Consider the following 26607-nt stretch of genomic DNA (forward strand, 5'->3'; position numbering starts at 1 on the left):
CAGAAATATGAAAAATAAAATAATTGCGAATAATATAAATACGGGCTAGTTGCGAAATATGGTCGGAGGAAAGTATGTCTGCCTATTCAAATTTAAGTGTGCTCTGCCCAATCCATAAAGAGTGATTCTGCAATCTGTGACTATTCTAGTGATTGTTCGAGCGAGTATTGTGTGAAAGACTGAAGCCCATCTTTAACCTACTGATTAGACCTTATCAGTGTGGCTTTAGACATGAAAATACTACAATCGACTAGATATTCACCAGACTCCAAGTCTTGGAGAAGACCCATGAAAGGAGAATCGATCCATACCATTTTTCCATCGCTTTTAAAGCTACATTCAACAGCACGAAAAGGAGTTGCCTATATGCCGTGATATCTGAATTTGGTATCCCTGCAAAAGTAATATGGCTATGCAAAATGACGTTGCTCATACCAGCAGCGCCGTCGAAATTGGGAAGGACCTCTCCGAACCGTTTAATACCAAACGAGGTTTCAGACAGGGTGACTCACTGTCGTGTGAATTATTTAACTTGAAGCTAGAAAAGATCGTGCGAGAGCACAACTTAATCTCTCAGACATATTTTTGTATAAGAACGTACAATTGTTGGCGTAAGCTGATGATATTAATATCATCGGTCTTAACACCCGCGCTGTTAGTTCTGCCTCTTCCAAACTGGATAAAGAGGCACAGCGAATGGGCCTGGTTATGACCTGCCACCAAACAAACTCTCTCGCGTATTGGCACCCTGTTGATAGTTATGATTTCGAGGTTGTAAGAAACTTCGTTTATTTAGAAACCAGCATTAACGCCGATAACAAGCCTTATCGGGAAATCACCCTTGCCAACAAGTGCTAATTTGGAAAAAGCAAGCAATTGAATAGTAAAGTCCTCTCTCGAGGAAGAAAACTAGCACTCTACAAGGCTCTCATCATGCCCGTCCTAACGTATGGCGCAGAAGCTTGAACGATGGCAACATCCGGTAAGACGTCCCTTGAAGTGTTTGAGAGAAATATTCTTCGGAAGATTTTTGTACCTTTGCGCATTAGCGCCGGCAAGTATCGTAGGCGATGGAAAGATGAGCTGTACGAGCTTATGGCGACACAGACATAAGGCGCCATTAAATAGAACTGTCGTAATTAGAGTATTATAAAGTATTAGTTTTGTTCGACGAGGGAAGACTTTACTTATCTTATAATTAACTTATAGACAGTTTTGTAAAGCGCTTAAGCATTTCATCATCGCAATCACAACATTTTTGAAGCATTAAAATGCTAATTGTTGATTCGCCTTTTCCATCAACTGATGTTGAAAAACGAGCATGGAATGCTTTTATTGACGTCACAATACTTTTCTTTGGTAACAAGGAATCAACTTACTTTCCAAAGAAATAATAATGTTGTTTTATGACTGTTAGAAAAATGGAGTAACATATCCTTAAAACCGTACTTTTTCACTTACATATATTTGAGCTGTTTTTCCGCGGATATGGCTTCAGTTAATGATGAATACTGTGAACACTTCCATCAAGATACCGTTGCATTCAGAAAGTGTAATCAATATGGCGGGAGCCCACTGTGCTCCCAGATTACTGCTGGAGTATTATGAGAGTTGTCATTGAAGGGCAGAACAAAAGGAAAGGCAAAAGGCACAAAGGCACAAAAAAAAAACAACATTGCCGTGTCACTTAAAGCAGTAATAAAAGTTGCAGTGAATATGTTGATCGTATGAAAATCATGACTTTAGATTCAGGCTGGGAACTGAAAGGCGCTAGAACATTTCTATTTACGTAATTTTATTACCTCAATACTAAGGACTAATAACCACACAGCCTGACCTTAGATAAAAATAAATGTTTGGAAATTTATTCGACTCAAGGTTTGAAATTTCAACTTTAGTCAGTTCAGTGCTCAGGTGTCACTTTTTTCGATGTCATTTTCCAGAATATAACAAACAGAAGTATCAATAACATGCGTTTACTTCAACAGCTGGTATGTCAGATATTCCTAACATAATTGCTGTGCGTGCAACAAAAAAACCTTCTCTTTTTATGTGCTTAAAAGCTTATTTTTCCTTTTATCCTAAGAAGAGAAAGAAAGAAAGAGGCTGAGGCGCGCTCGTCATATAGATTTTATGATAGGAGTTCTGGCACTTTCAGAGATTGATTTTTGGTGCAAAGCATTGGTATCTAAGTCAATTCTCGGGGCGGTTTAATAATTTCGCTCCATACTAAGTGCGTGGCTTTGATTGTCGGTGAAAGCTAAACTGTGAATTTTGAAATATTATGTTTATTTTTTTGTTTATCTAATATACTCTTATATGTTTAGACACCACAATTTCTCCAGCCTACGCTAGTTTTTCTCCAGTTTTCCGCCAACAAATAATTTCAAGGTATTGAACTTGCAAACAGTTATGAAGGTTTTCTTTGTGTATTACTGATACTTGTGTTGCAGACTGCTATATAAATTGCGTTGTTGTGTCTTTTGATTCTTGAGTGTAATGGCGGTTGGTTTACATTAACTTAAGTGCGCGATGCAGCAGTGGCGGAACTAAGAGTTCGAAAAAGGGTGTAGCTAAAGTTGAATTTCTACTGTCTAAGACAGCACAGAACCGTCAAAATATTTTTTTTGTATATAAATGGTTTTTGAAGACAAAATAAGACGAATTTCAAATAGCTATGCTACTGTTATCGCTATATACAGAGTCCGGCACTCGAAGTGTAACTAATTAAAATGGCCATACATTTAGTTTGGAAAATTACCTTTAATCAATTCAAAGTAAAAAATGTGTGAAAATAATACAAAATTAAGAATCAATTTACTTTTGCTCGATATGACCACATTTTGCCTTGACTATGGTATTTTGGCCCACTCGCGGACAATGGCTTATTTCAGCTCCTCGAGACTGGTGAATCTTTTAATTCGGACCTTGCTCTCAAAAGAAAATAATCCATCGGATTCGCGTCTGGTGAATTTCAGAGTCATTGTGTGGACGTTATGAAGTTCGGAACGTTGTTTTTTAGCCATTCATGTTTCACTCGAGCTTTGTAAGATGGTGCCGAGTCCTGTCGAAACGCCCATTGTCTGCCCACGGCTTCCAACCAACATCCAGAAAACTTTCCCGATAATGATAATATTTCGCATTTACTTTGTCGCCAGGTTCGATGAAAACGATTGGAGGGCGCCCATCTGCGGTTACAGCGGCCCAAGCATTTATCTGTGGCGGGTGCTGCCTTCTGGTGGCCAATCGATGACTCAAATTCTCGTATGAACGGGCGGTCAAATAAACCCTATCGTTTTGGGAGTTTACGAATTGTTTAATTTGAAAAATTTTCTCGTCAGAAAACTCAAGGTTCGCAAATTGACCAGCTGATCGAGCGGTCTGAAGTTGGTTACACTTCGAGTGCCGAACTCTGTAGCTTGGAGGCAAATAAATCCATTATTTTCTCGGTAGATGGGTGTAGTGATGGATATGCTCGTCGTGAAGACGACATTTCACACTAAAAAAATTCCTTTGCGGCTTTTTGTTTGTTCCATTCATTTGTGAGTTGCAGGGTGTTAACAATGGAAGTCAACAAAGGGAAAATTCGGTGCACTTTACAGTTTTTCTTTGATAAAAGCGACAATGTAGGCCAGGCCGTTGCAATTGTGAATGTTGGTTATGGTGCCGATACTGTGACATCTAACGATGTGCAATTTTGGTCGATTCCATTCAGGCATTTTTGATGTTTAAAAAAATGTCGATAATGTCGCAAATGATTATAAACTCACAGAAATACGTTGATCGGTTTGTTAGTAGTCGTAGGAACACCCAGGTGCTAAAGATCATAAAAACAGTTTTAAGCCATTCGCGCAGAAATTTGACGCAAAAATAGTGGATTTATTTTTCCACAAACTAATTTAATTATAACTGAACTGAAAAAGGTTTTGGTATGGGGTTTTTTAAAATCTAATATTTCCGGTTCTCTTAAAATTATTATACATTTTTTTATTGTTTTAGAATAAAAATACTTAAAAAAAATAAAAAAAGCAGAAATATTTTTTTGTTCAGAAATTTTTGGAAAGATTAGTTTGTCATTTGCCAATCTTCCATATGATTTTTTTTATTTTCTCATTATTTCCCCCCAAAGTTTCATAGTGGGCTCCCCATAACTTTACGAGTTTTATTCAAATTCGTAATTGACTTGAAACCAATCGGTTATTGGGGATGGAGTACTTTATACCCCTTAGCAAGCCTTCGAACATTCAACTATGCACAAAATAGATTTCCGTATATGAAGAAAAAAATGTATACGCAGCGAACTCTTTTTAGGTCATCAACGTGCATTACGACTATAAACGCTTACCGCAGCATGATTTCAATGGCAGCAAAATGCAAAAGCTTTACAATGACTGTACATTACTGTGACTACTATTGAGGAGACAGGTTTTCAAGTGAAGATGCTACTAAAGCTATCGTGTCTGTGTAAATATAACACAATAAATTAGTATGAATATGTAATTATATATGTACTTATTTTTCTAATTTAATTTAAATTAATTTTAAATAAAAAACATAGTTCATTTTTCGAAAAAATCAAATGACTCCATGTTCCAAATTTCGTGCAAAGCTCCAAAAAATTCACGAAATTTTCTGCAAAAATGCCAACTTTGAAATCAGAATTTTTAAGAAAGCTCTTATAGGCAATAAAATTTTTGTAAAGGTTTAAGAGTTTACTTAGAAATTTTATTTTACTATTATATTATTTAATTAAGTTTTTTGTGGGTATTTTTATTTCTTTAAGGATTCAGGCCAGGCAAAAGTTGAGAGCCTTGATTGTCCGTCCATGTACCATGGCTGGCTCAGCCAGAATATCGAACTTCCAGCGATTTTGTTGAACGCCTGAGCCAATAGTAGGTTTAGTTTTCAAATAGAAATTATAAAATGTTTATCAAAGGAGGCTATAGAAAAAAATTCCTTAGACAAATGTTAAAAATAATATGAAAAATGAAAAATATTGCAGCTGTTTAAAAAATCCCTGAAGGAAACTCAAGAATTTTTGTTGTTTCAACAGTTTAATATAATCAGATCGAGTAAATCCTTAAAATAAATAACTTTAGCTAGTGTCGCCACTACGAATATTGCGAGGGCAGAATATAAGCCCTACCTGCATAAAATACACATTCGCCACCAATGAGAGGTAAAAATACACATTGAGTATCACAAACTCCTGCCGTTTACTTGGAGGAACCGATGGTTAAGATATTTTAATTTAAATTTAATAGATTTCGTAAAACAAAAAACAAACGAAGCACAGAATATAATTTCCTTTATTACTTTTAACAATAATTTCGAGCAGACTAGCACAGAATTGTCAGTCTACCTATGTATGTAACATAATCACGTGCTTTTAAATTCTTCGGAGCCATCTGAAATGCCATCGAACATATAGTTTAAGGAAAAAAATCCATTTTTTTGTGTAAAATTTTTGCGTAAATGGTTTAAAATTGTTTTATGTTCGATCTTTATCTCCTGGGCGATGGTACGACTACTATCATGCCCATCAACAGCGATTATTTCTATGATTTCATTAACATTTCCTACATTTTCTTTAACATCAAAAAGGCCTGAATGGAATCCACGAAACCAAAATTGCATGTAACACTAGTCTACAAGGAAAAGTATCCGAAATAATTTAAACTAATATCTGCTTCTCTGTCCATCCAAAATTCGGATTGATAACTAAAATTAATTTATTAGTTTGAGTTTTCGAGATATCCTAACCTAAAAGTGCAAAAAAACCCATTTTTGCCCATATTTGAGGTTATGTAGCCTTGCAGATGTTTTCTTTCACCAAAATTAAAGGATGGCATCTTTAAATACAATCCTTCTTTTTTCAAATGGCGTTTTGTTTGCTCAAATATCATTTTTTTTCGCAGAGATATCGCATTTTGAAATTTTCATGTTTCGAAATTTTCCTACACCTGAAAATCGATTAAGATAACATAGACATGATATAGTCGCTTACTAATTTTCTTGGGTTTGAGGGCCTGAAATATATGGATTAATAGTATGTAAATTTGGAGTTTGTGGGAAAGCCTGCTTGCGGTTATGTGGGTTAGCCTGCTCGCGGTATGATAGGGGTGGTTTCTAGGGGTTAGGGCTGTGTGTGACTCGGTACCCAAAGGTTAGATAGTGTAGGGATGTGGTGAGTCAGCACACTTATGGTGTGAGACAAAATTTTAAGAAAAATAAGACTCAATTTTAGGTTAGGATATCTCGAAAACTCAAACTAATAGAGCAATTCTGAGGCCAGATTTGGATTCAGCGCATCATAAACCTTCGGAAATATATAGTCTGGTTTCTGGGTCTGAATGTTGGTTAAATTTTGTCGGCCTGTGTAATTAGCTGTTGTAGTATCGACACCATAAACAACATTCACAATTTCAGCGATCTGGCTTACATGTTCGCTTTTATCAAAGAAAAACTGTAAAGTGTACCGAATTTTCTCTTTGTTGACTTCCATTGTTCACACCCTGTAACTTACAACTGAAATAACAAACAAAAAACAGCAAAAGATTTTTTTTAGTGTGAAATGTCAGGATGCCGAATATATTACAATATTTTAAGTACCTTAAAAAAGTTTTGAGTTTGCCTAGGTTGGATTTTTTAAAGAGCTCCGTTGATATATTGCAGTATCTGCATATATTGATAGTGGTTTCATCTATTAAATGCTGCTCTGCCAAATTTTGCTATATCCTTCCTTGTTAGTTCAGCGTTGTGGTCGATTTTGGAGATTTCGTTGAGAGCTAATTTTTGCCGACTTATTTTTTTATACCAAGTGGTAGTTTTGTCGTATGCGCTATTTTGTTTAAGTGTAAAAAGTTTTTTGATGCAGCTTTGGATGTCGCTGGCTAGGCGATTATTGGACATAATAAGGGGGCGTCTCAAGGCCTCCTTACAGTTAGATCGGCTAGTTTGTTGCCTCTAATTTATACGTGGCTTAGTACCTAGACAAATTTTATTTTATATTTATTTTTTATGAGTACATTTTCTATGCTGTCTGCATAAATGTTATTATGGTTTAGGTCTCTTAAGGTTTCGAGAGATGAAAGAGAGTCTGTTCCGATGGGCAATTTACCTCGATTTCAATTTACTTTTTCAAAGATGAATTTGAATGTTACTTAGACTTACTATTTGTGAGGGAGCTCCAACTGGAAAACTTAGGATACGATATTTGGTTATTATATACCAATACCTTAATGATTGGCATAGCCAGTAATTCTATTTATTACTGACGGAATATTTTTGAGTTTTTTAGATCTATTAATTTTCGTTATTAGCTTAGGTAAAGGGGATTGATAATTTGCAAACATTGTTTTGCATTATCTTACGGTAATGAGTTCCCGGCTTAAAATTATTGGGATAAAGTTGGCTTCGCATATATCAATCGTATCGTCAATATATGATATATTATTTTTCAAAGTAGGCTCTGCAAGAATGCTATTTCGAAATTTTAAAAATGTGCTGATTCCGTATATTCCAACGATTCTCAATGATTTGCTAATCAATCATTAAAGTTTAAGAACAATATTTAAATGCGCTTAAATTGACCTTCGAAAATCTTTGTTTTCCCATGACCAACAATGTATGTACATATGTATAAGTAGCTTGCTCGTACTCCAGATAAATCTTTTAATATAACTTTTATAACACATTTTTCTAATATTTTTTTTAAATTTCACAATTTATTAAAGATTTTTTTCCCCCATTTTTGACAAAATTAGTAAAAAAATAAAGCTCAAAAGACTTATTTACGAATTTATTACGAAATATAGGAGATTACACAATGTTTCCACCCTTTGCTTACTGGGTAATTGCTCACAAAAAGATATAGCCCCATTAACAAGAAGAAGCAAAAGAAAAACATAAACAAGAACAACGCAACAGTATTCGCAATTGAGACAGAATAGCATTATTGCAGATACGCACGCAAAATAGAAAAAAAAATACATACATACATATATGTACATTCATATACGAAGGTGGGCCAGTAAGGGCCTAAAAATTAGAAAAGTTGCTGTTGCCACTTCAAATCTAATATTTAACTTGTCAAATCTTGTCTTAGGGATCAGTCAATAGTTTATAAAAATGAAAAAAGTGGCTTTTGTGGCTCATTAAATAAAATTTGAGTGAAAAAAACAATATCGTTAACAAAAGAAATACTTGAAAATTATTATGGGGGCTCCTTACCCTTTTGGAACCATCCACGATTGCTATATTCAATACGAGTGTTGGCGTATCAGTACAAATAACGTCGAACGTTGACTACAAATGGGCGATAAAATCCATGACACTTGAAAAAAATGACGGTCTCATCACATGTATCAGTGATGCTAGATTTCTGTAAATATTTTGATATGAAAAAGTTATTCACACGTGACAGCGAACGCAATAGTTTAACACCTTCAAAGGAGTATGTGGCGATGTTCAATTGCATTCCAAATGAATGCCGTTAGTCTTTACGAAACATGGATTCATTATAGCACACGAAAGCCCAAGGAAAACACGAGAGCGTGGACTTCTCGTGGCAAATCGAAGGGGAAGAAAATAAGATAAGTCTGGCGGCGCTATGACTATAGGACACTAATTAAGGATGAGTGCGATATTATCACCAATTAACAAAAAGTTCATAAAACGATAACCGATGCCCTAACAAGAGCTGTTATGTTATCAATTCGACGGCAAAAGCACAAGTCTGCTGTCGCAGTCAGCAGCGCCTTACGACTATTTTTTGTTTTTTTTTAAATGAAAAGATGGTTTAGCCGCTAGAGATTTCGGTCGAATGAAGAGAACATAGGTGAATCAAGCGACTATTTTGTAAGCCGCGAGGCATTAGCCATACTATTTGGAGAAATGTTGCATAAAGTTTATCGAAGTAAAATATAATATTTTTTTTGTTTTATAGGACATATTGATGCACCCTCGTACATGCATCTGTACAAATGTATCTTTCTATGGAAGTGGGTGCCAAGTGGTACACAAATTAGGTGGCACTAAAGAACGTTATTCGCTATCTGGAGCTGCTGCTTGCCTCTGCTGGCATTTCAGCTGCTGTTGTCTTCTGCAGCATGCTTTACTTGCTTTCGAGTTCACTGAGCTGATGTGCATCTTCAAGTGGCCGAACAGTGGAACCACAATACTTTGCCAGCCAATCAATCCATTGTAAGCAATTTGTGGCTGATGCTAGAGCTGGAATGGAATGTTTGCTTATACACAAATAGATATGTGAGCACGCATGGGTGATGGTCGTACGTGTTGCTGGCGCATCTTCCGTCACCGCTCTGACGTCTCACTGTACGTCCATAATACTCATTCCCTCGGCGCAGCGCATTTCTGCTCATGCTAATGTTAATCTTCTTTACTGACTCTCCGCTGAGCTCTGCTGCTGGCACTGACTTTGATTGCCTCCGTCGTATGGATATCGCGGGTATGTTTTCTGCGTTTCGCTTTGGCGGTATCGAAGGCACGTCTTCGCTCGTCGCGCATTGGCTTGAAGCGTGTCTTCAAAGTGCACACTCTCACTCGTTCTCACTCTGCTCTTTTCTTATTGCTAAGCATTTGTTATTATACTACGTATCCATTATTCACTATTCGTCTGCTCTTGCTTGTGTTGGCCGTTTTTGTGACTGGCTTGACTGCCTAACTGTTTGGAATTTTTCAGTTTTCTCGCAGTCGCTTTACGTTTAAGTCGCGCTTAAAATTTTTTCGTCGGTTGAAAAATTTAATTTTGCTAAAATTTAAGCGCGTTTTTTATAAGTTATATCCATATATTTCTTAAAAATTTTCATTTAAAAAATATAACTATTTGAAGTGCACTTATAGTCGCAAAATGATTTGACTTCAATTTGAGTTAATTAATGCGCACCAGCGCTGGAAAAGTGTTTATTTGTAACAAGTGAAGAGGAAGCGCAACGAAGAGTGCTGCATGATTTCCGCGGGTGTGTGTGTGTGTTGATAGTATGTGGAAAGTGCAATCCAAGTGAAGAAAGTGCAATCACGAAAAATCTATATATACCCATGCTTACACGCATGCATATATGTATATGTATACAAGAATATGAAGTGAAAATTCGCAGCTTCTTTGCATGTCTATTTTCACATATAAAAATTGCCTATTTGCCTGTTCGTTGCAACAAACAGGTTCATCCGAGTACGCGTGCGCAGACAAATGTCCGGTTGCAGATAACCGCCTTGGCGACTTAAAAGTCATTTAGCGCAGACACATTCAATCAATAGAATAGATTTTAGCTACAGAATCAGCACTAAAAATAGGAAGAAAATTATCACTTTAAATTCATTTGCATTTAATAAAATTAATTTTGTTTGTGAAAGATTTAAAATGCGCTGCATGTTGAACTCGAACTTGACTTTAAAACGTAAACGGCAATCGAAAGATATTTAACTGACGACTACTGACTCATTTTTGTTATGTTTGTTGTTGGCATTGACGCAGGAATGCCAAATATGCGCGACATTCGACTAAAACTTCGGTGCCGCGCGTAGTTCTCCGATTTTGTTTCATTGGTATTCGAGTGAAGAGGTCAGTTTTTTGTTTTATGGTAAATAAAAATAATTCTTCTTCTTTATTTATTTATTTGTTGTTATTTTTGATATTAATATTTTGGACAAATTGTGTTGGAAATTTTTTGGTTGAAATTTTCAGATAGGAGTTGCTAAATGTATTACAATTACCCATATATTATTCCAGTAAAACGACTACCTGGTCGTAGTTAACCCTTTAGAGGTGTATATTCTAAACATCTGGGGATCGCTTTCGACTTTCCGACTACTGTAATATTTTTCAGGCTGCACTCATGGCAATAATTAAGGCCGTGACCTGCAGCATCGCACTGTAACAGTGATGATATCTACATTTTCACTTACAGTCAGGCAGCGGTAACATCCTCACAAAGCAGTTCACAATCTCTAAAGTAGTCACGAAATGCCGCACATCTCTTAACATGATGGCTAGTCATTCAAAAGCAATATTGGTTCCTGGTCATTGCGGCATCGAAGCGGATTGTAGGGCAGATGAACTAGCGAGACTCGTTGCCAAAATGACTGATGAGTATACAACCAATGACATAGACGAACCCTTGAGAAAATTGTAGGAATGGCGAACGAAAGATAGCGTAACGAACCCATCTGCAAAATTGCCTGACAATGCTAAAAGCACAGAAACTAAGCTACGCCAAAATAAGTATAATTTTAGTGCATTAGCTTCCTTTATCACGGAGCATTGACTATTAGGCAGACTTGATTGGCGCGCAGGCATGCAACTTCTTCAGAACCTGTCGAGATGCGGAAGAGGAAAATAGAATTTAGCACCTTTTGTACCACTGTTCGGCTCTATACAGACGAATATTCGCTACATTAGTAAGACAATTCTTCAATAAGTTAAAATATTTCAGCTGGGGGAAATTAGCGATCTTCAATGTTTCAGAACAATTCATATTGGCTTTAGGAGAGATAAGGAAGAAAGTTCCCCATGCGTCATCACAATGAGCTATGATCCTGAGCGTGTTCCATAGTGGACAATTACTAATACCGTCTACACTACTACTACTAGGTTATGTTAGCTGGGTATTTTTTACGTTTTATTTTCGCTTAACTGCTAACTTTGTCGAGATCCTGTACAAAACAGCAAAGATATTAAATATAGATAGGAATATATCTAATTTTTCTGCTTAGAAAAGACCAAAAAAACATAGTTCATTCATTCAAAAAATTTTACTACAATAAAGGAAAGATTTAAAAGAACTTAAAAAGTAATATTTCAAACCAATAATATTTCATAAAAAAAGGGGCATTAATCTAAACACTTAAATGCCTCGTAAACCATGTGCACGCATAGCCTAGACAGGCGGCTGTCTCAGGGATTAGGTGCAAGTAATGCGGATTGACAACTAGACATAATTCTCATAATTTAAGCGGATTAGGGGAATTTTTGATGGTAACATTGCCGAATAATTACAGTTAATATCTATTGTGAATGAATATTGAAACTTTTAAAGAGTATTTGTAGTGATAGTCAACCTGCACTGAAATCCCTTGCTAACCCACGCTGCTCTTCGAAGTTAGTCGGTGAATGTAAGACAAAACTGAGCAGTGTTGCAAAACACAACGAAGTTAGTCCTGTTTGGGTGCCTGGACATTCTGTTATTACAGGGATTGAGTTAGCTGATAAATTTGGCTAATGAAGGCTCTGCAAGTATGCCACTAGGACCTGAACACTTTCTAGGTGTCAATTCCGCATCGATTCAACTATGGATGGACGGCTTCATGAGGCCTATCCATAGAGGACGTTGGTCTGGGTTGAACTCGTGCAGAGTAGCCAAGTGCTTTGTGAAAGAACCAAACAGGAAAATAGCGACCTTTCTCTTAAAACTCAACAGAAAGGACATGAGAGTATTGGTGGATGTACGCCCAGGGCACAACGTCTGTGGTCCCGATATGACTGTCCTGTCTTGAGAACGACGACACTGCAAAGCATTTTCTCTGTAGCTGTCCGGCGTTTTCCAGAATCAGACTTAGGTTATTGGGTTGCAATATACAGAGTATGTATAAAGTTCACACTCCTCCTCTTCCGGATCTCTTATGATTTATCAATGAATCCAAGAGATTTGTGGAAGAGTGACCTCAAACTAATTTATCCGACTTACCACCCACTTTTTATCTTTCCTATCTCTATTCTTTCTACTGAAATCTATCCCGGAGTAGTCCTGACTGAGTTCTTGGACTTGTCCAACCCCATACAAATCTAATCTAATCTGGGTGAGCGGCAAATTATTATGTGTTAGGCGAGGATTTTAATTCAAGAATTTAATTTGAGTTCTGGTAATTCGTTCTCGGCACACTCTCGGTACTTGTTACTATATCGAGCACATTTTCAGCTGCACTTTCGAAAAAAATGGCTAAATCACACTACCAAAACACAATGCACGCTGCACAGTAACACGAAAGGAACGTCAAGATTTCGCAGTATATTATCGTTGATTTTTCAATGCTGAAATACGACAATTTTATTTATTTATTTTTATATCCGACATGGAAATTAGCTTCGTCTGAGCAGAATTATCCATAGTGGATTTGAATTGTTTTTATACGGCGCTTGAGCGTAATCGAAATCGTTTTATACTTAACAGCTGTCAAACGACGCTATAAGAGCTGTAAAAATAAAATATTTCCAAAAACTCGAACTTGAAATAGCCCTTAGTTGCGTTCAGAAAATTCTTAGTATTTTATTTGAGTAGATATGAAAGCGCAGGGTCCCAGCGACAGCCAGAGGGTTAAGCTTTACCGTTGAGTTAATTACAATTTTGCAATAAACTTATTATTACCATTTGCTACTAACGCTGTTTTGTTATGGTTTTGTTTGTCGGTGTTTTTTTTTTTTGTTTTCTTTTTTATTAAACAACGTGTTTGCCGCCACTTGTTGTGTATGTATAAGTAGTGAGTACGTACGTGTCGACCTTTAAGAATTACCATGCGTATTTTAAATATTTTGAGGGTCATCTTATTTACATACAAACAAGTCACATATCACAGCCAATTTCTGTGATAGACTTGCCTTTTTTTATTCACGCGCTGCTGCATTTAATAAACTTGATGTATGATTTTTAAAGGTATTCACTGTGAGAAATCACTTATTACATGCTTCTTTAATTTTTAGCCAACTCCTAAAAAAATTAAAAATATAACAAGAACAATAACGCCAAAAATGTGGTAACATCGCTGGCCCTCACGTTGCACCGATGCTTGTACCTATCTTTTTTTATTATCTGGTGTGTTGCAAAAGCTGGTTGGCGGCTAAGTTGCTGCTGCCACTGACTTGTTTGCTACACAATTAGCCATTACTGGTCTCGTTTATGGGCTGCCTGATTTACTGGCGTGCTAATTTTTGTTTTGTTTATTTGCTTGGGTGTGATGTTAGTCGCTTGGCTGGGTAAGTTGAAGCGCGCAAACAGGGTGTAACCATTACGGTAATTAAAACTTACCAACAAGTAGTTAGATGAACTGTAAACTTACATACACACGTAGCAATATTATCTACTTCTACATGGCTATACAAGTCTGTACGAAATAACTTTGAGAAATGCAATCATAATCGAAAGAATCTAATTAGAATGAAGTATTTATTTGTAATAATTTATATAGCAAAAAAAGTGGAATAAAATAAAAAGTTAGCTAAAGGAGAAAAAATAATATAATATAAATATGTAGAGAATAAATACAATATACATACTACTAGCAAACCCGGCCCCCTTCGCTGGGCACACTAAAATAGAATAGATATGGTTTAGAACAGAAAATATATGGTTTTCATATTATTTATTTCTTTATTCTTTATTCAAGCGCTTTGGCATAAACAATATTTTTTGTTTTTCTATTTGTTTTTGAGTAAATATAAAATATAAATTGAAAATCAGGAAAAAAGAAGATTGTTTTTAAATTTTAAATCAACGCATATGAATAAACAGTCGTCTTTTTTCCTGATCATCCATGAATTTTTCGTTTCAATTTATATGTTTTATTAAGCATTGGAGCTTTTTTAACCATTATCCATTTATATTTTTCAAAAAAAAAAAAAAACGAAAAAAATTGTTTTTTCCACGAACACATAATTTCATTCGGATTTCACCTAAATTCTCAAATTTCGTAAGAAATTTTTCACTGTTCCAAAATCCACTCCAAAAAAATTAACAAACAATTTTTACATGTTGCACTTACGTTTTTTCCTTATGGCATCCAAATCAGAAAGAAATATTGACACATTGTAACTCACACTGTCAATTTGACAGTTCAGTTCCGCTCCAAGCGTTAAAAAAGTAAGCGACATTATGGCTGGCTCACAAGAACGCTGTACCCGTTGCCACTGCTCCGAATTACAACCAAACTTTACGAAACCCATTTTCAATACTTACTTAACAATGTGCATAAGTTTGGTTTAATTCGGTGCAAAGACACGGCGGGTCCACGGTTTGGCATATATTTCGAGACCCTAGTCATCAATAGGTATGAAAATTACCCCGTATTAAATCACTTATCAACAGTTTTCATTTGATACCCATATTGTACATACACAACCAAAGGTTACCCGGGTCCACGTTTTGACCTATATCTCGAGACCATAGTCACGTAGCGGCATGAAAAATACTCTGTACTAAGGCATTCACCAACAGCTTCAATTTGATATCCATATTGAACAAACACATTCTAGGCTCCACGTTTTGGTCTCTATCTCGAGACCCTAGTCACGGAGCGGCATGAAAAATACTCTGAACTAAAGCATTCAGCAACAGCTTCCATTTGCTACCCATATTGTACATACACGTCCGAAGGTTATCCGGGTCCATGTTTTGACCTATATCTCGAGACCCTATCTACCAATAGGTATTCAAACTATACGGAAATCATCTTCAATACCTACTTAACAATGTGTGTAAGTTTGGTTTAATTCGGTGTAAAGACACGGCGGGTCCACGTTTCGGCATATATTTCGAGACCCCAGTCATCAATAGGTATGAAAATTATCCCGTATTAAAGCACTTATCAACAGCTTTCATTTGATATCCATATTGTACAAACACATTCTAGGGTCCACGTTTTGGTCTCTATCTCGAGACCTAGTCACGGAGCGGATGGAAATACTCTGAACTAAAGCATTCACCAACAGCTTCCATTTGATACCCATATTGTACATACACATCCGAAGGTTACCCGGATCCACGTTTTGACCTACATCTCGAGACCCTATCTACCAATAGGTATCCAAACTATACGGAAACCATCTTCGATACCTCCTTAACAATGTGTGTAAGTTTGGTTTAATTCGGTGCAGACACGGCCGGTTAGCGAACACACACAAAAAGTTGACTTTATTTTATATATAAGATTTTTTTCAGTTTGTGTCCGAAAAATCCAAATATCTTACGGAACCCTATTTTTTTCCAAAATAAAATGTAATCCATGTTACTCTTGGATAATGTAGTTTACGAATGGGGAAAGAATTTTTAAAATCGGTCCAGTAGTTTTTGAGCCTATTCGTTACAAACAAACAAACAAACAAACAAAGTTTTCCTCTTTATAATATTAGTATAGATAATATATAACACCTCTTGAGGACTTCCCGTCAGTTTTTCCAGTCGTCTTTCGGCAGGTAATGGTAAACCTTCGAGTTTATTACTGCCATGAAAAAGCTCCTGACATAAAACCATTTACTGTTCCGGTTCGGCTTAAAACTATAGGTCCGGCCATGTGTAGGAAAACATCAATAAGCACAACACAAATTGGGGGAGTAGCTCTCCCAAACACCCAATTAAAAGTATAAGAGTGTAATATATGAAATAAACTGCATGCTATCCACACAATAAGAATAGTAATAGAAAAGTACAGAAAAAACCTCTATTATATTTTTAGGGGGCGTCCATAAATTACGTGAGGTGTTTTTTCCAACCCCCTCCCCCATCCCCCAATCGCACGTGAGATTTTTCAAAATGTGGATTTCTTATGTAAACGCGTTGGATTGTTATTGTAAAAAGAAAAAAAATTTGCTTCGTGCTTTTATTTACGACTAGTTAAGACTAGTAATCAATATTGCTGAGAGTTAAAAGTGTAATAAAAATTTAACAATAGAAGACTTAAATCGTAACTACTGCGATTAAAAAAAGAATATCTACTCTAATTCAGTCCATGGAGAATCATGCGCGGTTTCAAGAGAGACTATTGGGACCAACATGTCCATATGATTTTCAGTAAAATCATGTGCTCCTTCAACTTCGTTCTAATCTAGCCACTCTAAGCCGTTGACGCTTGCGCACAGTAACTCATTAGCTCGTCTTGTGACAATCCGTGAGGGTCGCACTTTGCGGAACATACGCGCTTGCTTAGTTGGTGCAATGTGAGCTGCTCTCCTGTACTCTGCAGCTCTTGTGATAGATGCGAAGTAAATACCGCATGTACTGCAGTATATTTTCTCTAAATCATCACGTATACTTGGGCAACAGAGATCAATAGGCGTGCTGATGAAGGCATTCAGCGGTTGAATCGGTAAGCGTATTAGAAATGGAGCAAATGATTTTCCGTCATGTTCTTTAAAGTCCGGAATTGTCAAACGTCAACCTGAGTGATAGGGCGTTCGGCTCATAGTGGCGCGAAAACAACCGACGGGCTACACTGTACCGCAAATTCAGATTAAATTGAGCTATTTGGTATAAAACAAATATGGTGGTTTGACAGTAGTAATGTATAACGTCGAAGTATGAATGAAATTATTTTCTTTCGAACGAATTAGTGAATGATCTTAATCATACTAATATACTATTACGCTTGAGATAAAATCTTAAGCATGTACAATTTTTTTGTTTCAATCAGAAAAAAAATTGCGTGATATTTGCCGAGACCCCCCCTCTCTCCAACGTAAGATTAGATGAGATTTGCCTTGCCGGTGAAGTGAAAAGGCAAAATATATGAAACCGCCTTCCGCCCCACTTTGTTATATGGAGCCGAATGCTAGCCTATAAAAAAGTCGCATGAAAGAAAACTTCAAATGGCGCAAATGAACAGGTTGAGATGGTCAGCCTCGGTCACAATGCTGAATAAAGTGCTTAATCGATTCCTTCGTGGAAGTCTTAAAATCGCGTCAATTAAGCAAAAAATACACATAAGCCATCTTCGCTGGCATGGGCATGTCCAGAATAAGCCCTCGTTTTGAGATATATACAACTCAATGTAGAACATTTTTGGAATTAATTTTGAGCATTCTTTGAAAAACTTTTAATTACGAGGCTTAGTTAATTTTTACTGTGAGTATTCTCTGGAATACATAATAAGAATTCAATAAATTTTTGTGTAAAAAGGTTTGAAAATTTTGCAGATTGGTAGTCATCGCATGCGTCTGGCCTGCTCAATGGAAAATATGTATTGCTTTTATTGCCGATAGAGTGCACGTTAGCCCAAAGACATCAACTCGTCGCAAAAACTTGGATACTCAACATTCGCTGGCCCGATAAAATTTCTGAATAAAGGACTCAGCAAATGCGCCTAGAAGGCTCAATGTGATTTTTATAAGCATATTTTCATGTTGGTAGCTGCTTGAATAATCAAAAATCGTATTCTGTACTAGGATTTGTGAGGCAAAAGAATTCAATATTTACCGTCTAATAGAGCTGGCACTTACAAGATATGTGCGCGCATGCTGTTCTATAATGACCTCTCCACAGCCAGTACTGAGAATGTGCGAAAGTTATTTCTTAAATATGTTTTTTCGCCCATGACGTTTAGAAATGAGTACTTAAATAAATGAACAAATATAGTCCGTGCTAGACCTTCAAAAACCACCCATTCTCTGTAGTACTTTGACGCAGAGCTTTGATTAATAAAATATATAGCAATTACAGTATTGAAGAGAAAGATTCTTCAAAAAAAAAAAAAAAAAATGGGAGGACTAGGCTATATTGAGTAAACAACTGCATTGCATTGAATTGGCTTTAGGCAAAACCACTTGGATGCCACTGTAGCCGATCAAGTAAAAAAATGGCTTGTTTACATGTTGTTCATATGGTCATTCATGCATACATATGCATGTATGTAAATTTTTGCTACGTCCTTTCCACATCGATCTAAAATTCCCGCCATTTGACTGTAAAAATTGCACTTAAACCACTTGACTTTTTGTTATTTCAAATGCTTACCTCGCCTTTGGTGTCACATATGAATGGTTGTATGTACATTACGAAGGGCAGACTAGCGGACGCATAGAAAGACAGACTGTCAATCAAATTGCTACGCACCATAAATGTCAATAAATTGAAAAAAATATATGAATGTAAATGTTGGCATATGTAATGCACACAATTTACAACATCATCACCACAACAACAACGCCAACAATAATAATAACAATTTCTGCTACGACACAACTGGTGCTGCATACACAAACTACCCTCTCTGGAGGCCGATGGTGAGCATCTGCCAAGTGACACTAAACATTCGATCGGCTGGTCGGTCGGTCGCTGGTGTTTTTTCTGATTATTATTGTTGCTTATACACATTTGTGTGTGTGTGCGCTTTGCTATTGCAGCTGCTGCAGAGGTGGTGCTTTGCTTTATTGACAGCCATCCAATTGTTACACATACGCCAGAGTGCGCCACAACCACCCGCGTTAGTAATTACAATAATCGCTGGTCGCGGTCGTGTCGATTTACATACATATCTACATATCTATGGTCATGTATAGCACTTGAGGGTGTTTTAGCTTTTGCAAATCGAACTCAGTCAGTCAGTCAGTTAGATGCACTGGTTAGTTGCTGTTGCCAACGGTCGGCGGCAAGCTAGCGTTCGTTTGGGTGAGTGGACGGCGCGTGTAGAGTGGATCGTAGTGTTGTTGGGCTGTATTGAAAGTGTGTTATTTACTGGTGAATTGGTTGCTTTGACAACACCGAATGTTGTAATTCTTCGGACCAAACAAATGTGTGCGGAGTGTAGAAAATACTTAAATAATTTATGTGTATATCCTCGAGATGAGGACGTGATGACGTAAAATTTAATAGTGTAAAATCTAATAATAGTTGTCGGAAATGTGCCCTTTCAAAAACAATTGAATCAAACTCAAAAAAGTGTGCTAATTTTTAAAGCATTTGCTTATAATTGCCAGGTAATCAAAGCATACAGGGAGTAACTATTTAAAAATATATATATATTTATTTTAATAAAGTATGGATAAATAAATATTGTGCCTAACGAGCGACGCGTCACCAAGGACCACATAAGTAGGCTGAAAAAAATCATTTAAAGTAAATATATAGAAATCTGACACCAAGTCCTCAACTCGTCTTCAACAACATAAAATGGACAACTAACTATGTTTTTATTGTTGTTGACTCCCATTTAGAGAAGCCAAAGCTGCGCCAGCTTTACAATTGATAATGAAAATCACTAAAACCGTGAAAATGTGCTTCTTTAATGCAATTGTTTTAGTTGTCACAAAGCAGGTTAGCTAATTACACCTCTCTTCAAAATTTATTGTATTAAAATAAAGTCCGTCGCTCTATTTTTATTCTTATATATAATATAAATAAAAAGTATAAGATTATGTAAGCATAATTACCCTACACTGTGAAGGCTGGACTTAACAGATCTAACTTCAATGCACAAGTCTATAATTATTTTAAAAGTGTTTGATTGCATTAAAGTAGCGCATTACATTTCTCTTTACATTCTCTAATTACTTGTACTATTTTTGTTTTTTTTCTTTTTCTTTTCTAAATCCTTCTTTTCTTTTCATACTGCTATTTTTATTTATTTTTTTTTCTTCTTATTATTATAGTTAAGTTAAATATTTTGGATTGATTTGTAAATGAACTGGTGTAAAATTTAGATTAAGAAACTTGTATGTTAAAAACATTCCAGTTTTTTTTATAATATTGTTGAAGTACTATCAAAAGACCTTAGTCTTACTATGTACTATTTGTATAAATAAATAAATAAATAAATAAATAAATAAATAAATATGCTTTACCTTGAAATAAAACACATCCGTTTTGGAAGAAGGGGGTAAACCGCTGACATTAGTATTTTTAATTTAATAATTTTTTAAATTTTGAGTGGTTTTAAATACAGCATAGCGTACCCTGTTTTGGACGTTTGTAAAGAGTAATTGAAAGAAGAGATTAAATAACATCGTTCTGTGAACATTTTATACCAAATTTACGGAAAAGCGAGGGAACTGCTAAGGCTAACAAAGCCGCAACTCTCGAATTTGTTGGGTATCTTTACCTGAAATTGTCCACTAGGTGTTCATGCAGTTAGACTTGAGATTGCTTCAAATTCTTTCTGCAGAAGCTGTCTGGAGGACGAAGTGGAGGCATTTTAGCACCTTCTTCCGATCTGGCTTGTTTTTGTAGGGCATAGATTTAGACATTTGGACTTTTCTTGCTACATATGTGGATATTGTGGGTTTAAATAGGACACACCTGATGAAATGCATCAGTGGCGAACGTAATTGGCCACTGTTGGTCGTCATCCTCTAATCCAAAGCTCCTTCTTCGCATTTCCACCTGTTTGATTATTTTTCTTCTACTTTGAACTTAGGACTTATTTTTGACGCAAAGTTCACTTTTACATGAGAAATAGTATCGTTTGTAAGGCACAGCAGTTCAGAATTTACGAGTCCTTATTTCATGGGGAGACCTTTCACGCCGGTCATATAACTCTAATGCATGCGCATTATCGGAATAGCATATACAACATTCTTTAATGGGGAAATCATATATTTGATATTCTTTCCCCTGTCCGGTGTGAATTCTATTTCTCTTTTACCAATAGCAATTTCATATAAGTGAAAAATATATTACTGTACTTTAAACTTATTTATATGCTTATAATAAATAAATTTTATGATGACTTAAACTCCTCAGTCTGATTACTTTTTACGAAAATGAGGAGTTTGTGCTGATTACTTTTTGATAACGAAAATGAGTATTTGACCCATCAGTGCTGATTACTTGTTGAGAACAAAAATTAGAAGTATGATTATTACTGCTAAGAAGTTTGTAAAGACGACAATGAGGAATTTAGTTGTCAGCAGTTATTACATTGTAGGAATAAAAATGATTAGTTGCCTTGTCTTTAGAGCATTGTAGATACATTTTTCAGTTATAAGAAAATGCTATTGGTTAAAAGAGAGATAGAATATCACACCGACAAGGGGAAACTATCAGAACTTTCCCATGGCTAGAACGAAAATGTGTTGTTGGATGAGGATAGTGATGATCATAATATGAGTACTTTTATGATAGTCAGCTGTCTTGTAGGATCTATACATAAATATATACGGCACCCATACATTAAATTGATTTTAGTATTTTTTTTAAATTAGTGGCAACCATCTCCAAAACTTATTTTTAAAATGAGCTCAACTATTTTAATTATTTGCTAGTAACTATTTAATTTATTGAATTTAATGGTTAAACTCTTGGCAACTCTAATAAAAAATATATTTGAAGTTAAGATTTTCAAATATCTTCCCCTTGATTCCCATATTTCAAGCATTTTATTATTAAAACTTCAATTTAATTTTTCATATTGGTGGCAGCGCGCTTCAATAATTAAGCTCTCTTGAGTTGTTTTCATTTGATAACTGCATTGTAATTTCTGATGAAATCTATTAATTTAATCTTTATTAACATATGGCAACTCCAGGTCATCAACTGTCTGTGTGAATTTTTCCTGCAAATTTCTTGCATTATACTCCTAAAGCCACAGAAAAAGACGATTAATTTGTCCGAAATATTTTGAGCTTGATTGAACTCTCAGTTACACACTGTTTTGATGCATTTTAATCTTTGTTATTGCTATGTCTACTTAAGTTGTTTCAAGTTTAATGTTTACAGTAAACTGTCAATTTGCTGAGATTCATAATTGTTTAGGTTAGGTTAGGTTTGGCAGCCGCATTGCACATAGAGACAGCGATGCCACTTATGGGTCCGTTGTGAGCCGTAGAGGCTGAGCTACATTTCCTTTTCCATATTGAATCATCTTGAGCTTTTGACAAAGCGTCAGGTTGTTGATTCTTAAGTGTATAGATTATCTATATTCATTAAGAAGTAGGATCCTAAATATCGGTTCCTGCTTCTGGCTAGAGCCGAGCAAGGGCAAAAAAGGTGTTGAATTGTTTCCAACCCCTCCTCATTCCTGCAGCTACGACAGAAATGATGCATGTAAACGCCTATTCTCCTTGCATGATTTTCTATGAGACAATGTCCTGTGAGGGCACCTACTAAAGTCCTAATTTGAAGTCTACTCAATTTTATAATATTCTTGGACAGGCGTAGACTTAGCCTTGGCCATGTTTGCCAAACAATTTCATAGCTATTTAGATTAATCCATCTTTGATTTACAGAACTGATTAGTGCGTCCTTAATAAGAAGGTTACAAGTTGCGAGAGGTACCCCCATAAAATTACTTATTTTTGGCATATAGGTTAATAATTGTTTAAGAAGCTACAAGAAGGTGCGGTCTCAAAACCTCCGCCTTTTGTGTTTAAGAAAAGTCAGTAATCCCGTACTTTTCACTATTAAACCATTTATGTCGGCACAAAAATGTGAGTACAAAATTTGTTAGAGTGAAACTATCTTCTATGCTTAAGAAAACTTTCGATTTCGAACTAAAATTGACGTATACAAATCAGAAACTCAGCAATTCGACTGCATATTTATAGCGCTCGTAGCAATGCTAAACTTTCCAAAATTTCGCCCCGCTGCATTTGTTGTTTTTAATATTTATGTGTTTTTATTTTTTTTATTTTAATATCTTTTGCTTAAGTTTTTGATTTCAATTTTTAATAAAATTCTGTATATGTATTTCTTCTTTTTGTATACATGGTATATATGTATATGCATACTTCCATTGATCACCTCTCGCTCACGATACAGTTGCCACGCATCTAAATGCAAATTAATTCCAAAGGTTGTTTGTACGAATATGTGAGAATTTCACAGTTAATAACGTAGCTAAAACTGAATAACTTAATAATTTATGTATGTATGTACGTATGTATATATGTTTGCCACAAACGGCACACAGCAATGAGATTAAACCAACGGCCTCGTCTAAGCACCACTTTAGTTTTAAAGGAGAATTAGTATGACTCTGAGTTGCTTTTTAAGTAAATGACTAGGCAGTGTTTGGGCTATGCGGTGCATGCGGCACACATTTATAACTTTCACATTTTAAATTATTTAGATTTACATTGGAACTAAGTGGGACTCGCACCAAATTGTATGAACAGAAATATCTTAATAGGTGCATTGGCTTTATAATTGTAGCTTTTTTTTTAATGTTAAAAGAACTATTTTTAGCTGAACATTTGGACCAAAAACTAAAGAAATTAATTAACGCAATTCTCCCACATCATTAAGTTTCTGAAGTCTATGCAAAATGAGCATCTGATAAGTCAGCGCATTGTGAAAAATGTCACCAACTTAATTAAGTTACTGAAATAGTCGTTGGCTAGTGTTGCAATGTGACAATGACAATCACTGCTGATTAAATTTAGTAGAGTTATGTGTCTTCAGAACGTGAGAAAATGCCGGAAACTAGAAGTCATAGTTGAAGCTGCTGTTTATTGTTAATTTCTTGCATTTTTATGCATACTGGGAAATATATGTGGGAAATGTGATCTAGATTCTTCTACTAAAATTGTAAAGACTTATACAGTGGCTTTTTTATCATACGCAATTTTGATAGTGACAGCTCTTTCAATCTCTGGAAATCGTGACAACAAGTCAGCATCATATCGCCACGTAACGAAATTAATCATTTACCGAAAACAGTAATTTGCACGGATAGCAAATCAGTCATTTACTCGATAATGAGCACAATGAACAAAACGGACTTCATCTCCTGTATCCGGAGCAAATTATTAAAAAATTGCGACAGCATAAAACTCATGTGGGTTCCAGGCCATGCAGGCATAAAGGGAACAAAACTCGCTGGGAAGGAACCACTTATAACTTTCGACTATATGTCGAGAAAAGATGTATACAAATTTATATATCACAGGCACTATAATGCACAAATGGACACTTGGGAATCCTCTTCCCACCATTATATCACAAATAATCCAAACAGGATAAAACCAAACTACCCATTAAATTGCCGTTGCAACGATATCAAATCATTTGTGCGCCTTCGACTAGGACACACAATCGCCACACATTCATACCTTTTCAATGGTTCCAGCCCTCCATGCTGTCAACACTGTCACTCATCATCTTTAACGGTCTGCCTATCTACTCGGCGACTGCCCACATTTGGAACAAATCAGGAAAAGTATCTTCCAAAACCAAATATCTTTTAGACTGTTAAGAACTACTTTCTCAGAAAATATATCAAAAATTTCAGAATTTCTAATTAAATCAGTATTAAAAAAATTAATTTGCTCCTCTAACATAGTTGCTATATTTTTACCATAGTTTTAATTAATTAAGTTTGCTAGTCTCACTTTTACATGTAAGACCTCTAAGCTAACTTCCTTGTTACTTTTACATCAGCGAGCCGAAGGTCCTGTCAGCCAGTGCTCCCTTTTTCTACGTGTAAGAATAATTGTATTATTATTTCACGTCGGTAAAAATAATATAAATAAAATAAATGCTTGAAGAACGTCGCTAAATATATATATAATTTCCTAAGAATGTGCGAGGGCTAATTGGGCCACTAATGCAAACGTATTTCCAAAACCAATCTTGCGTAGCCCAAATAGTGCGTTTGTTAAAAAGAAGTCACAGAAGTCGCTCTTCAGTCGAAGCCGGTTTTCATCTCATCTTCATGGCAAGTAACTGGAAAACACGCACAAATGCAAACTCAGAGAGGGACAGTTTGGTGCGGCTCATTAGCTAATTTTTCTTTGCAAATATTGCCGGATAGGTCATCTCGGCCAACCGTGAGCCCCAGGGAGACATGCTACATACTTTTTTGTGGCTGGAAATTGAAAACATAGGCTTTGACGATCTTTGGTTTCAGCGGGATGACGGGCAATGAAACATAACCCATATCACAATTAATCAAATCGGCGATGCTAATTATCCACTTCGGAATACGATTTGACGCCGTTAGATTATTTTACGGAGTACCCTCAGGGACCAATGTTATGTGAGCAATGCATTAACCATTCAGGCCCTTAAGGCGAATATCGAGCAAGCCATTTGTGAGATAGAGCCAGAAAACCTCCCCAAGATCTTTATAAACTGAGTTAAGAGGATGCGCTACTGCGAAGCCAGCCGAGGCAGCCACATGAATGAAATCGCATTCCATAAATAATGGCAAATAATTGGTGTTTCTGTTAGGTATTTGGTTGAGCTGCTCCTCCTATTTGAAAAACGGAGGGACCGACTGCGAACTTCAAATGGTTCTTATGAGGAGCTTTTCATGGCAGAAATACACTTGGAGGTTTCTAATATTTTGCTATTTCATATACAGGTTCGAACCTACGCATTTTCGAGTGATAGTCAAGAACCAACCCATTCGGCTTTGGCGGTCAAATAAACTAATGATATACCAGGGCGCATTCTTTACAGATGATGGCATTGTACCAACAACAACGTTTTGTACATTGAAATGTTGCGACAGACGAAAATATAAAAGAAAAAGAACAGGACAAACAGCCGACATGCATTTGAAGCTAGAAACATACGATGATAGTGCGGATGGAACGGCTTTTCGGAATTTTATTTTGTGCTGGCATGGGAATGTACACGTCGAAAGAAAAAGAATGAGCTAGCCTACTGATATCACCTTTATTATGAATTCGTCTTGTAATATATCGATAAAAAATGTATGTTTTTTAATTTTTTTCAATTCAAAAAAAGAAACAGTATTATGGGAAACTATATATGGAGAGCCCATAACCCGTATAGTGAAAATAAATGAAAATACAATTAATTAGAAAATCTAGAAAATAAATAGAAAGTTTTTGCATTTGTTCTGAGCAAAGCAAAACATCAACTGCTAAGCATTTATTTTTAATTTTTGCAGCTAGATTTGAGTGTCATGCCTTTTATTTGGTCA

The 26607-nt window shown here is 35.9% G+C and overlaps 1 protein-coding gene across 2 annotated transcripts in view; it reads left to right on the forward strand.

Moving 5' to 3' along the window:
- The first annotated feature begins 9747 nt into the window (after positions 1-9747).
- Positions 9748-26607, forward strand: part of LOC128861625 (rho guanine nucleotide exchange factor 19) — a 96735-nt gene continuing 79875 nt past the window's right edge. For both annotated transcript variants that reach the window (XM_054099891.1, XM_054099892.1), the window contains exon 1: positions 9748-10582. The gene's annotated coding sequence lies outside the window, so the exon portion shown is untranslated. The remainder of the gene's footprint in view (positions 10583-26607) is intronic.

The sequence above is a fragment of the Anastrepha ludens genome, chromosome 4 (genome assembly GCF_028408465.1).
Source record: "Anastrepha ludens isolate Willacy chromosome 4, idAnaLude1.1, whole genome shotgun sequence".
NCBI classification, from domain to species: Eukaryota; Metazoa; Arthropoda; class Insecta; order Diptera; family Tephritidae; genus Anastrepha; species Anastrepha ludens.